We start from the raw sequence: 14,007 nt of genomic DNA, 5'->3' as shown, positions 1-14,007 counted from the left end.
GGAGAACACTTAACATGCCATTCCACACTTTGGATTTCATATGATTTCATAATTACACAACACAAACCAAGCTTTTGTTTTTGGCGTTGAGCAGCACTGCGACCATAGACAGCTGACTCATTTTACTTTGACATGACTGAAGTTCAGGGGGTCATGTTGGTACTATTTTCTATATGTCCAACTACACCCACCCACCGTATCACCACGCAGAAGGAAGCGTGCATCTCTACTCGATACTGCCAGCTCTGAGCTGACGTTGGCCGTTGATGTTTACATCTTGTGCTGTGTCTGTCGTCCATGAGTAGATGCTTCCTCCTGCACGGTTATATGGTCGATGGATGTAGTTGGACTGAGAGAAATTAGTCCCTCCATTAAACTGCTCACAACAAAGTCTCTGGGTTATCTTGAGTAACCAGGTCAGGATTTCTGGAAAGAGACATTGCTGTTGAGTTTTTCAAATTTATTTGGTGCTTTGAGCACCACAAGTTGAGTATCATATGGTCCCATTATATTTGAGAGAGGGCAGACATCTCTTTAAAAGCACTACAGGTAAGAGGAAAAATAAGTGTTTTTGATTTTGGTGGGAACTCTTCCTTCAATAAACATACTCCTGATATGAGTCAATAAATTCAAAGACTATCAGTTTCCATTGAGGGTAAAGGAGTATGAGCACTAGAGGAAGTAGTGACTTTTATCTGGGACCAGGTGCATTATCTGCACGTCTTCACTGATACAACACAGCCCAGTGACTAAAATGCATGTGAAAGGTAAAACACAGTGTTCTAAGGGAATACCAAGCGTAACTTCATTTCTCTCAGTATGTGAGCACTTAACTCCCATTCCAAGCTGGAGTGTGACAACACTGCCAACCAGCTGGCTAAACTGTGATTTAGGACAGGATATTGCTTGGATTTTGGACTGTTGGGCAGTAACGGCACAGCTAGTTCTTCAGGCTGTACCATAAAAGGCCACAGATAGTGAGGACTTCCACATACCTGCTTTTTCATAAAACAGATTGCAGAGCGGGTGACGTTTATGATAAAAAAACAAGCACACCGCCAGTCACTATAGCTGCTCATTTTGTACATGAATGGGAAGTAAATTGGTTACAGAAAATACATTATAATTGTACTCTTTGATAATGAAAGGTCATGCTCAGTACTTAAGATCTTCCTCTATATTTCCCACACACGCACTCAGACAAATGTAGTGGAAAAGTTTTATTCTTCAAACTTAGTTACAAGGCAGCAGGTCTTGCTCTATCTCTCTCTCACGCACATCAAATTTACTTTAAAATGAAAAGTTTTACTAGATTATGGGTCAACACACGTCTCACTTGTTCTCACACTCGTAGCTCTGCTGGGAGGCTGCAAGTCCCTGTTGCACTGGAGAACATTTCTGCTTTTGTACCTTTACAGTTAAAACCAGCACATCACCTGGAGATCAAGACAGAAGACGATACAATGAAGGAACAACAGTGTTTCTGTAAAGCCGGGTAGGTCTTTGTTCACTGTTACAATCATTAAAAAGCAAAAGCAGCATGTGTTTACATTCAGTATACCTTCAGTAACTAGCATAGCATAGAAGTGCTACCGCCAGCTGATCAAGTTGTAACGTACTCCGCTAATGTTAGCGCCACAGGTTTTTATGTGGAAATGTTACGTTTTGGAAACATATCTCTCCTTCCAACCTCTCCTGGTAACGAGTATCACTTACACAGCTAGCTCCAAATCCACAGTGCAGTATAAATATGAAATGCAACAGGCTACACTGAAATGTATCATGAAATCAGGAAGGTTGAAGCTGGAGGACCCGGAGAAAACCCGAGCCGGCTAGTTTCTGTAACGAGCAGTGGTGGGCCGTCAGGGCCTGCAAGGCCTTCTCTGTTGGCCTAAACAGAATCACAAAGTTAGAGCTATTTTATAATTTAAGAATTTTTCGTAAATACACTACATGTATTATAATTTATAAAAATAGTTTTCCCATTATCTTATTTTCTCATTGCACAGCTACTGTCTTCCTCAGTTGCTCTGCTTCCAGTGCAGCTTGTTTTAAGTAGAGCTTTCATCCAATCAGATCTCACCTCTGTGTCTCTAGGTAAGAAGAGAGGCCTGAGGCCTGCAGACTCACAAGTGAATCCATGTGCACTTTAAGTGAATGGGGACGATATTGTTGATTGTCATAGTGTTCAACCAATCAGATCTTTAGTTTGACATGTTGGGCGTATTCTTTGACATGTCAGAGCCTTCTAGCTGGCCTAGCCATACGTGATTGGTCAGTGGGCTAGCCTGACATGTTGGGCGGTGACAATCCCAATATCTGCTGCCTCTGTGGAGCGGACATTTTCAGCCCTCGAACGCATTAAAACGTATTCAAGAAATACAGCTGGGGAGGCTCGACTGTCTTCACTGGCATCCATGAATCGAGAAGGACTTCTTACTGGAACTAAAACACACGGATGTACTGAACAACCGTGGGATTAAACTCTTTGTTAACAAAGAAAGGAGGATGCACTTTGTCTTTAAATAGTGAACAGCAGCTCTGGTAAGTTAAATGCTTTTATTTGTACATTGCAGTAGCTTTAATATGCTTGTTTATATATTATTATTTGTACAACTTGTTTTTATGAAGATGGATTTTTGTTTGGTTTAATATGTGATAGGAACCATTGTTACGTCCAATGTTGCTCTGGGGACATATTTAGCCAGTGCCAGTGTTGGCAAGTTGCTCGCTAAATCTGGCGACTTTCCAAACCCTCATGGTGACTTTTTTGTCAAAAGCTACTAGCGACAAATCTAGCGACTTGTTCTGGTGTTATTGGAGACTTTTGTGGTGTTTTGACTCGTTAAAGCACGTACGTTCTGCACTGTGGTGAACGAGCAGCGGGAGCTGCCGTGAGCCCCTCCGCCGTCCCAAAGCACACACAGGCGGGTACTCTCACAGCAGCCTCACGCAGCAGTCTCAGCTGCAGTCAGAGCAGAGAGGAGACGCACTCTCGGCGTATTCTCTGCAGTGTTAGTCTATTTATAGGTGAGGGCTTAATTTTTACACTAAACAAATAATAACCGTAGCTGTGTTTCAGCTGCAGGACAGCAGTGAAGGCCCAGGTATAAAATGCACGGCCCGCCACTGGTAACGAGTTACTAAGTAATGTGACATTCAGAAGAGTAAGTGCATTGATAATTCAGAAAAGAATGCAGCTTTTCAAACATTTATATAAAATGTGTTTACAAATGTGTTAAATAGGTAGATTGTATTGCAGGATTACATTAAATCACAGATTGCAATCCTCATTGAATCTCACCTACACCTCTATAATCTGGTTCAAAGTTTGAAAAGATTTCTCAGGCAAGAAGGTGCTTCTTTTGTCTCCACAACATAGTAACAGCTGTTGACCGTGGGCTGGATAAGGCAGGAGGGGAGAGCATTCTCCTGCGTCACAGCCAGATAGTGACATTTACTCCCATCTCTTCCCATGCAGAGCTATTCTAATAAAGCCCCCCCCTCACATCGGATTCTCATGGCCAGGCTATTGTTGTCAGCCCAAATGGGGAAATGTTGGACTGGCAACATTTTGGTTCAGATTACATTTGTTTACAATCTTAACAGATCTTTGATGAAGGAATATTGTTGCCCTTTTTGGTGTTCTGTTCCAATTCTTTTTCCAGCAGGTCTCATAAAAAATTACAAATATACCTTTAATGCAGACTTCGTGACACAACATTCCATCTGTCATGCATTGTGACCAATGGGTGAGTCTGTTACCATATACTGTATGATATATGCATGAATTCAAGGTGTTTCATAAAAACAATGCCTGTGGCTGTGGGATAATCCTTTAGGGCAGGGGTCTCAAACTCAAGGCCCGCTGGCCGAATCCGGCCCGCCATGTCATTTTATGTGGCCCGCGAATCCGCCAGCAAAAAAAGTTTAAAAAAATTAAATAAATAAATAAATAATCAGGTTAGACTTGATAATAAAAATATCCCCATAGTCGAAATTATGAGATAGAAAGTCGAAGTTATGAGACAGAAAGTCATAACTATGATAGAAAGTCATAACTATGATAGAAAGTCAAAATGATGAGATACTTAAACACAGTCATAGAAGCAGCTCTTTGGCTGGTTACTGTACATTTGACATGGAAATGTATTGTGAGTACATTGAAGATACTTTAAATGTGACTTTAAAACACATGAAATACTTCATGTGGGATTGTGCAAACGCACCCTTGAAAGGATTTTAAGCTTTGAACAAAGTTATTGTAATAACTTGTGTTTGATATTTGTCTTTGTTATTTTCTTTAATAGTTTGATCTTTGATAGAGTAATGTGGATTTCTTAACCATAAAGTAAAAGGATTTAAGTTATAATAACAGAAATGTGCTTAAATATATTTTTACATTTATATAACTGTATGTACAATATTTTTACACTTGAATAAATAACAGTTATTTACCAATATGTTAGGAGTAGTTACATTTACACCGTCTTACATTTACAACCGGCCCTTTGAGGGCGACCGTGATGCTGATGTGGCCCAGAGTGAAAATGAGTTTGAGACCCCTGCTTTAGGGGACCCCTATTGCATTTAATGTGTAATAATATTGTATAAATAATATTGAACTTGGCTTGTTTTATAACTACATTCTCCAATATTGTTGAAGGTGGTTAACAGGGTCAAGGGGGCAGCATATTTATGCTTCCAAATGGCAACGTGTTTTGAACCGAGCTAACTATTTAGCCTGTTACCTGGCTAGCTTTGCCTTTATGGTTATATGGTTAAGGCACTGGTTTCCAAACTGGGGGGATGACTATAAATGATGCATGCTTCTGATTTTTGTTATCTACAAACACTGGATTAAGGTGTTGTTGGATTACCAAAAAATACGTGGTTAAGGTTATGGATCCCAATCATGATTAAAACAAACCAACGTTCACTGTCAATAAGACAAACAAGCCTTTTTGTCCAAAAACTACCATAGTTTCATGTTTAAATAACATATTCAACTTAGTCACTAACTTTGATTCCTCCATTTTCATAATATAAAAGCAGTTGTGATGGAAAAGGGCCATTTTAATAAAGGACCCAGTGAAGTTTAGCCTGGCTCATTCCTCACAGTTTAAGTCATGTCTGTCTGGTTCAGTGCAGCAGATGTATGTAACATTTTGTGATGTAAAGTGGTATTAATTTAGTGACACCTATTTGTCCCTCCATAGAGCGCACACCTCTGACAAACCGATTTATGACAATGAAACTATAGCTACAGATGTACTGACACAGGTTTGACTTGACGCTCTCACAGACATTTCTGCTCTGCGTGCACAAAATTGGCACAAAAGGCCAGATGGATTGTTTTGTGTACAGGGCCTGTTGGGTGAATAGACTGTCAACAGGCCCACCTGTGACTAACTGCAGGAGTTCACTGAGTCTCTGTCAAGGCTGCTGGAGGATCTGGATGCTATCTTTTTCCTGCCATCCTATCAACAGGCTGGTATCTGCAGCAGAGCAGCTGCAAACACAAAGACGAGCGGCCATGATTACAGCCCTCAACACGGACCAATGATACATCATGCATTGCCATCAAACTGGTCATGCAGAGTACCCTGAACTGTCCATGAACTATTCCCTAATTTAACTCTTTCATTATTGTTTTCTATATCTCTTGTTTAGCTTGTAGGCTTTTATCATGCGGTGTTTCGTTCATACAGCAGTCACACCACTTACCTCCCGTTGCTAGTCCCCCTTGCCACAAGCTCCCGTATTGCTCTGCAGGCACTGGACTGATCTCAAACTGGACTTGTTTGTACTGGTACATCAATCATTGTGCTTTTTTCCTGTAGATATTCTGGGGAACTGAACTGTACGTATCATATATTTTCTCCATACATATGTTCACATTGATGTTTCCCTTTTGTGTGCTTTGTTGTGATGGTTTATGGCAGGGATCTTCAACGTTGTCAGGCCAAGGACCCCCAAACTGATAGAGAGATGGAGCAGGGACCCCCGACGAGATATATTGTATAAAATTGTGTTTTATATTAAACTGGGCCTAGCGCCATGTTTAAACATAACTTGTTTTTGTGCATTCAATACTAAGCTATTCAAATAATACACAGGTTCATATATCCATGTTTTTATTTTAAACATGTGCAAGACACAGTGAGTAGGGACGCCGTGCCACTGCCATTTATAAACATACCTTGTGAGCTGATACCAATGCCAATATCAACATTATCTGTCAATTGCATGATAATCATGCATACAAGCTATTCAAATAGACGTTTTCATTTTAAACATAAATGTGGAAACCAAAATGAGTGATGGCCTATTAGTGCCACTGCCATGCATAAACATACCTGTTATCTTGCATACAATACTGAACTATTAAAATAATGGACAGATTCATGTCTGGAAAAAGAAAATTCTATTTTTTTTTTTTTTTTTTAAATCTACCAACCAAATTTCTAATCAAGCAAAAATTTCGCGGACCCCCGGCAGTACCTCCGCGGACCCCTAAGGGGTCGTGGACCCCCTGTTGAAGACCTCTGGTTTATGGCGTTTCTTTTCTCTCTCTCTTAGCTCTGAGCTATTTGCTGTACCAAAACATCACCATCAACACTGTGGTATGGCAATAACAAAGTTTCTAATATCATTTTATTGTTTCACTTGCTATGCATTGCCTGGTGAGAACATATTACAGGCGTAGTTAGGATTGCATGGATGTCAATACGACCATAATCAAAATGACATCATGATCAGTGAATGATGTTTACTATCACAGAAAACAATTACAATATAATTGCAGACAAGGAAAATCAAATTTTCTGATAAAGAGGAGAGTGAGAGATTAGAAATGTACTGAATTAGGTAGAGAATTCAAAAGAATGTCATAGTTATACTTAAGATAATTTGAAGAGAAGTTATACATGACTTCTTATTCTATAGATTAATAGATTATTGACAGAGCTCCTTGGTAGTATAACTCAATGTCCCTCTGTTTCCAGTCGACCTCTTCTCTTTCAGCTCCAATGAAAGTCAAAATGCTCAAAAAAATTATCCTAAAAAAAAAAGACTAATGACGTCCAATTTTTATACTTTAAATAACATCTCGGTCAAGTTATATGATGTTCTGTGTAATAATGTTGGCCACTGGGTATTACATGTTATACTGTGATAATCAAAACAGACTTTATTCTTAAAGCATCAGAATTTTTGAATAAGTCTACAGAGAAAATTAATGTAAAGACTATGCTGTTTCAAAATAAGTTTAGCTGTGTTCATATTGGTTGGCAATGGTGAGCTTATGTTGTTTAGTTTGGGAATTGTTGCTTTCATACTGTAGAAGCAATTTAATAAGCTCATGACACATGGAGTAATCTCAAATTTTCATATTATCCATTCTGGGTAGGTGTGTGCTCAGTAAGTGCCATCTAGCTGAACAAAACATGTAAGTATCAGAAAGGTTTCTTTGCCACAGAGTTTATTTTCCTCAATAATCCAACATCCAAAGGAAAATGATATTACACTAAATGCATTTATTTGCATTGGAAATGTTTTTGAGATGTTTAAAGTGAAATTTGACTATTTGTGGAACTCAATCTCTTGTGGCTGTCCATTCAAAAAAAAATAAAAAATTTCAATCTCTAATCCTTAATTATCCAAAAGTATTCAGATTCGATTTTTTTTTTAAATCCAATAACATAACTAATTTTGAAAATTGCCATATAATTTGTGTTCAGTGACTGACTACATTTCAAAGTAATCCAACCCAAGCCTGGTGTCGCGGTGTCTAAATGTGTGACTTCAGTAAACCCTCTGTGGCCTGGAGCTGCAGGAGACATGCAGGTGTCAGTATAGTTCTTAGACTTGCACAGCATGTATGAGTTCTTCACTTTACTTATCAAGCTGTTCATTGTCTCCTGATCTCCTTTAGTTGTGCTGCACAGTGTGAATAGGACAATGAGAGACAAGTAGATTGTGATAAGTGTTTGGGTACACTGAAAAGGGAGACGATCAGGGCTGACATGAGAGAATACGTTCCATCACGGGGATGTTACACGGTCAGGAAGATGTTCTGATGGACTGTGATGCACAGAAAGTAATCTATCTACGTCGTCTATAACTGCCTTCAGAACAAATTGCTTAGTGATCTGCGCTATCAGCAGGACCACTTCATCTGTCTGTGCCTTCATGCACTACAATGTGCAACACTGTGTTAAGGTTGGCTTACTTTTAGGCACCAACACGACCTGGTTCGCTTTGTTCAAGAGGCTTCAGATAAAATAGTTAATGTTCATTTCAAACACCTTCAAAGTTTGCAGTCAATTCTTTTTACGTTTATTCAAGAAGTAAACACTTCTTGTTTCACTTCAGTGATGAGACCATCGGAATATTTAACAGTGACATGCTCACACTCAGTGTGATAGTAGTACAGGTACAGAAGATTCATGAAGTCCGTAAACGTTTTGTCATGGTTACAAATACAACCACATGCACCTAGTCGTCTCCCATATTAAGGTCCGATGTTCTGTTGACCTATACGTCCTATACGTCATGTGCATTGGTGTTTCTCCAGCTGGCCACTCGTTCCCGCTTGGCCAACATACTATTAGGATGACATCACACACATAAAACTGATCATATAAACCTCCATGGTGGCGCTGTATCCAGCTCTCTTCACACATCCATGGTCGGGGTTGATGGATGGGTCGACCCCTCCTCACTTCCTGGTTCCAGCTTCTTTTAACCATGACCGGAACCACATGGTCATTGTTGGTGCCATGACGACAAAGCTCCTCTGACCTTAGCAGTCATTTGAACACTAACCAAGTTTTTTTTTGTGTGCCTGAACCTATCCAAACCTTAACCGTTGTGAGAGATTCATTTTGTAACATAAGAAAGACAAGTGATGTTGTGCTGCTGATCACAAAACATTGATCGTTCTGAAGGGCAGTGACAATGTATTTTTGTCATTTAATTGAATTTCAATTTTTCATTTGAAGGACTCTACACAGGTATCAAGTCGAGATAACGCAACAAATAGAAAATAAAAGCAGGAAAGGAACAAAATCTCTTCTCATGCAGGAGCTGTTTTTAAGTGTAGCCGTGCCGTCTGATGGGATCTGATGTTTGAATTTGGACAAGCACTATGTGATAGATCTCATATGTGGGACAAGGACTTTGTGATTAGTCCTTGTCTGTGACTCGTTTCTCTAACGTGTCCAGACTGTGTGGCTCTGAGTGACGTCCTCATCTAGTCCGTCCACTATCGCCTTTGACAGCACAGGAGGAGTGACAGCAGGAACACAGCAGTCTGAAGAGATGTGACTCAGACATAAATGCTCAGAGCGGTGTCGGGGGGTGCAAGAGGGGAGTTTGAGGATGATAGTTTTGTTTCAATGGAGTGACGTATCTGCATATAAAGGAAAGGGATACATTGAGGAGTTACTACATTGACCAATAACTCTTTGAATGCACACACGGCATATCAAAAAGAACTGTACAGACAAGGCAGTATATTATGTCATGTACAATAATCAGAATCAGAATCAGAATCAGCTTTATTGGCCATGTATGCGTGCGCATACATGGAATTTGACTCCGGTTACACATTACTCTCATCGTACATACACACATATGAAATATATACAATAAACAAGAGAAATATAAGAAAAACAAGGACATTTAACAGCTATACAATGTAAGTATAAATATATCCCAAACAAAAAGTATATATATATATATATATATATATATATATATATATATATATATATGATACAATAGTGCAAACAGAGGTAGTAGTGCAATGTTACTTATTTATTGTTCATCAGAGTGACGGCCAGCAGAAAGAAGCTGTTCCTGTGTCTGGTGGTTTTGGTGTACAGAGCTCTGTAGCGCCTACCAGAGGGGAGGAGTTGAACAGCTCGTGTCCAGGGTGTGAAGGGTCTACAGTGATCTTTCCAGCCCATCTCCTGAATCTGGAGGTGAACAAGTCCAGGATGGAGGGCAGGCTGGAACCAATGATGCTCTCTGCAGACCTGACAATCCGTTGTAGTCTGTGTCTGTCCTGTTTGGTTGCCGATCCGAACCACACAGTGATAGAGGAGCAGAGAACAGACTGGATGATGGTGGAGAAAAACAGGATCAGCAGCTCCTGAGACAGGTTGAACTTCCTGAGCTGGCGCAAGAAGTACAACCTCTGCTGGGCCTTTTTCCTGATGGTGTTGATGTTGGGAGCCCACTTCAGGTCCTGGGAGATTGTGGATCCCAGAAACTTGAAGGTCTCCACAGCAGACACAGTGTTGTTGAGTATGGGGGGGGGGGGTAGTGTTGGGGGGCTCCTCCTGAAGTCCACTGTCATCTCCACAGTTTTGAGCTTGTTTAGCTCCAGGTTGTTCTGACCGCACCAGAGGACCAGCTGTTCAACCTCCCATCTGTACGCAGACTCATCACCGTCCCTGATGAGGCCGATGACCGTTGTGTCGTCTGCGAACTTCAGGAGTTTAACAGACGGTAGTGAATGGATGCACCTCCCCAGTAGATAATGTGAGCATATCACCACCACTAAGACCTGTCCTGAGTTTGATTACTGCATCTTCCTTTGCTCTTTTTACAGTAGCATTCACTTTAACATTATGTCAGAAGTATCCCGATATAAATGTTACTATAAAACTCTAACATTAATCAATTGGAATAACTTGGCTGGAATCCACTGGCAGCTTTGCTATCATATTGAAGGTCTATCCGTATCCTCGCGAAAGACAAATAATTAGTATCAGACAGCGAGGGGATATCAGGCTGGCCATCATGTAACATAGTTAAAGATTATATGGCTGGTGTGACCTACATTGGTTTGTGAGGCTTATCAGAGAGGATATGGTGTGTTCATATCATCTGTCAACTTTCAAAGATGTGTACAATGTTGGCTGTGAATCTGTTTGGTTTCGGTTTATTGATGAGAAGTACATCAACGTGGATCTCTTTTTGTGTGTGTACAACAAATGTTAAATCTCAAAAGAAAAGTACCAGGTTTGCCTGTATCAATCAGAGTGATATTTGTAACTTCATTTTCAACTACATGCCATACAAGAATAATTCTGTCTCAGTTAAAATAATAAAGGTGTTTAAACTGGGCTCCTGTACAACACAGGGCCTGGAGATAAGATAGCCTAATGCTGGCTACCGGCAACCTTTACTATCAGACAACAATATGATATGTGTTTACTTCTTGTTTTACTTCAGTGATAGAAACCATCTTAATATTTATCAGTGACACGCTAACACTTAGTGTGACAGTAGTACAGGTACAGAAGAGTCATAAGTGTAACATCCCTGTTTCTCTGTGCATAGTGTTTCCTGTTTTATTTTGAAAGACTAACTTCTCCTGTCGTTGCCGGTCAATCACACCCAGACAAGCATTGACGCTCACATTCACCCCTACAAGTAAGTTAGGGTGAACAATTAACTAAGCTGCATGTGTTTGGTCCGTGGGAGGAAGCCAGAGGACCTGGAGACATGTTCATGGAACCCCGTGCTGTCAGGAGACAGTGCTAACCACTGCACCACCATGCTGTCCAGTACTACTACAGCAGTGCACAAATACTCTGTTACGGGTAAAAGTCCTGCATTCAAAGTTTACTGAGAAGAAAGAACAAAAGCTCAATGTACGTAAAGGTATCAGCTGCTACTGTATGTAACAATTTCACATATATTAATTGCTTTGCATTGCCAATGTGTGAACTGATTGTAATGTAACTTAAACACTTGGTTGCGTATGGACTGATTTTTCTGTGAAGAAAAGAGATAGTTCACCTCTAAAAGAAAAACATATTTTTCTTCTTACCTGCATCAGCGTTTTTACATGAGGGGCCCGTGGGGCCCGGCCCCACCAGAGGACGCTGTTATACAGAAGAAGTTAAAGGCTTTTCTCTACTTCAGACACAATAAAGGCAAACTCAACTTTGTCTACTTCATAACGTTTTTTCAATGTTCCACCATATTCTGAATGAAATCACTTCTATAGAAACATCCTGCTCTGTAGTGTGTGTGAATGTGTCTTTGTGCCTGATGCTGCACGGCAGACCCAGCCCCACTGCACTTGTAGATCTGAACCAACAAATCATCTATGCACGTATGTTTGTGTTCATCTTGAGTGGGACCTGATGGCCAGGGCCCCTAGAAGCATCCCATTGGTTGATTTTAAATATGTTTTATTTTGAACGTTTAAAAAAAGAGAAGAAAAATGTTTGTAAAAAACAAAATGATAAATAACAGAACAGAGAACATATACAACAGATTGTCAATAAGCAAAATTAATTCACATTTAATGCAACATGCTTCTGTAGTCCTATAAAGATACTAATCCATCACTACTCAACACACAATGCATCACAATCAAGAATGTGAGACTAGTTAAAAAAAAAAAACTATCACCATTTGTGTACATTTTCCTCTTAAGTTATAACTCTCCTCTCTCTTTTTTTGTAAGTTGCCAGGAAGTCAACAATTGTTTTCTTTATACAGTACAGTTTGTTTGTGGCATCTCACATTCCACCAGATTCCTAAATTTCAGTGCATGTGACTTTAAAATCACCCTGCGAGTGTGTTCCCGACATCAAACGTCGTTTACTCCCCTCATGGCTCTTTTCTTTGTACCGTGCATACTGACTGTAGGGTGCCCTGTACCTCCACACAGTACTTCAGATCCGGTCAGAGTACACTGCTTTATGATCTGGAGCGAGGTTGGTGTTTTGTTCAAGTTCAACCCTACTGCTCAGATAAGATAATTGCACCTATTATACACCTGCCCACACACACACAGGTCACAGTTTGCAAGACAGCTGCTGATTTGTATCATTTTCATCTGTTCTGCTATCAGATCCGCTTTAAGAACATAATGTCAAAACACTCGCACTGACCGTGACCTTACATTGACACTGTCATCTACATGTACAGTAGAAGTGGTTGAGCTGCCAGCACACACCCTTACTGCACAGAGGGAACTGTCAACAAGTTGTCATGTACTCTTATCAATGTTTGCTGTTGTGTTGAATCCACTTCATGCAGGAGAGCAACGATGAGACGTCCGCCCATGTACTCAGAGATGGCTTTGGGGGTAAATTCCTCTTCATATGGTGAAGTTGTGGACCTAAGCAGTCCAGAGCACGGGATGCCTGAAAGTAACAATGGCCTGAAGTGAATCATGAACACCGACATGACTGAAAAGTCTACCCCAGTCATGTCCTATCAACTAATACCATTTACATAGGTAGGAGGAGACAATGTGAGGGCCATGAGAACCCATTTCTAAGGGCCACTTCTTGGTGTTAAATCAATTTGTTGGTGTCAGGTGAACAGGACTGGAGTCTGAGGGCATCTGAGGACATGGCCTGGGGGAAGTGAGCTGGAGGTGGAGACAAAGACAGGGAGCCAGACCAGGCAACCCAACAAAGACAAGAGAGTCCTTGTGACAACTTCTAGTCAAGTCGGTTGCCCAATATCACAAAGTTGCTTCAAGGTGCTTTAAACTAGCCCTGTGAGCAGGCCCTATATTGATTTAGTGAATACTCGTGGATGACTTTGAACTCTGCCGGGGGGACCAGGACTTAAAAGAGTACGCCACTGATTTAGCATTACATAGCTTTAAGACTGTTGGTCTCATGATGGTCAGTTTTAAAAGACATAATTAAAATAGATAGCAGTGGAACCACAGATGTCATCCTTTTTCTTTATCCCACTAATTATTCTTCCTTGTAACTCTTTTGTGTCTGCCAACACAAGCAGACTGCAGGTTTGTAGAGTGCATATACAATAATAGTCGTTATCCAGTGCACTAACTGGTTCCAAAAGCCGATGAACAGGTTTCACTGCACAATACCCTCACACACACACACACACACACACACACACACACACACACACCCATACCCACGTTGTGTTGCAACGTCATTGTACTTTGGTTTGACATTGAAAGAGGAAATCCCAGCCTGAGACTGAAGTCCA

The sequence above is a fragment of the Anarrhichthys ocellatus genome, unplaced genomic scaffold (assembly GCF_004355925.1).
Source record: "Anarrhichthys ocellatus isolate YVR2014 unplaced genomic scaffold, GSC_Weel_1.0 scaffold120, whole genome shotgun sequence".
NCBI lineage: Eukaryota > Metazoa > Chordata > Actinopteri > Perciformes > Anarhichadidae > Anarrhichthys > Anarrhichthys ocellatus.
Note: the sequence above shows the minus strand (reverse complement) of the source record.